Genomic DNA, 1,563 nt, shown 5'->3' with positions numbered 1-1,563 from the left:
CACTGGGCACAGTTCATTAACGTGGGCAGTGTGCAGAAGAATCGATGAGAGGGTGGGTATATATATACACAGATGAACCGCAGCCTCCTCTAACCCGAAATCAGAAGATCTAGATGGTGCCCAGTTACAACTCTAGATACTCCGCCCAGGATTACAACAGAGGCCCTGATTAATCTAGAACACGGAATATATCACGTAAAAACAGAGAACAAAATTCAAACAGTAGTTTTTAAAAAGACCATAATTATTGATTTGAAAGAGACTGTCATTCTAAGACAACGTTTTAGCTTGAAACGGAAGGCACTCTGAAAGTCACCTTCAGTCAGTTAATGGACCCCAAGCCCCATTGCCATCAAGCCGGTCCGGGTTCATAGTAACTCTGTAGGACAGAGTAGAACTTGCCCACCGGTTTTCCAAGGCTCTAAATATTTATATAACCAAATAGCTACATCTTTCTCCTGGAGGAGAGCAGCTGGTGGGTTTGGCCTGCCGACATTAATAGCCTTGCATTTTAACCATTGTGCCACCAGACAGCTCTAATTAATAGGTGGTCCTATAAAATCTAATAACACCCAAGAAGAATATGCTTCTTTGACTCATCAACTAGATAAGACCCAAAGGGCAATATTTGCCTGAAACCAAAGATGAGGAGGCAGGAAGGGAGGGCAAAGCGGGGTCCATGAAGACGGGGACCCAGGAAGGGAAAGGGGAGAGTGCTGATACATTGTAGGAATTGCATTGAATGTCACAGAACAATTTTTGTATGACTTAGTGATTGGAATCCTAGCTCTTTACATGAGTCACACCCAAAGTACAGTAAAATATAAACACACATACTCACAACAGAGGCATAAAAAAATTTATGGATAAATAGAATTTTCCCAAAACTTTTTGGTCTCATATGTCATTGACCTTTGGACAATGCAGTTTTGATCTGCACAGATTCCATGTATATGCTGATTTGTTCAGCAAGTATAGGTGATGTAAACATAATATCAGTAGATATAGATTAGTACTGTAAATGAATTTTCCATAATGATTTTAATACCATCTTTTCACTTCCTCCCTCCCTCCCTCGCTGCCAGGGAGTCATGTTCTAATTCAGAGGAGCCCTGGTGGCACAGTGATTACACATCGGGCTGCTGACCAAAAAAGCCAGCAGTTCAAAACCAGCCGCTACTCCGAGGGAGGAGGAGGAGTCACTCTACGCCTGTAGAGAAGTGCAGTCCCGGAACCCGCAGGGCCAGTTACACCCTGTCCTAGCGGGTCAGCATGAGTTTTTCTCTCTAGCGTACTTTATTATAAGAATGTAGTATATATCTAATACACATAACATACAAAGTAGGTGTTTATGCTATTGTGCTATTGGCAAAGCTTTTGCTCAATAGTAGGCTATTAGTTAAGTTTGGGGGAGTCAACAGTTATATGTGAATTTTTGACTGTGGGGGCATAGGTTTGTTTCAGGGTATGTGTGTGTGTGTGTGTAGAGAGAGAGAGACTATCGTAATCGGATGTAAACGAGGTTACTATGAGTCAGAATCAATTCAACAGCAACTTGTGTTG

General features: G+C 42.0%; 1 protein-coding gene across 2 annotated transcripts in view; it reads left to right on the top strand.

Moving 5' to 3' along the window:
* Positions 1–1,563, top strand: part of UBE4B (ubiquitination factor E4B) — a 135,021-nt gene that overhangs the window by 77,695 nt on the left and 55,763 nt on the right. The window lies entirely within an intron of this gene.

This window comes from Echinops telfairi, unplaced genomic scaffold (genome assembly GCF_000313985.2).
Source record: "Echinops telfairi isolate 266 unplaced genomic scaffold, ASM31398v2 ScPeMD7_7457;HRSCAF=8495, whole genome shotgun sequence".
Lineage (NCBI taxonomy): Eukaryota > Metazoa > Chordata > Mammalia > Afrosoricida > Tenrecidae > Echinops > Echinops telfairi.
Note: the sequence above shows the minus strand (reverse complement) of the source record. Positions and strands in the feature narration are given on the sequence as shown.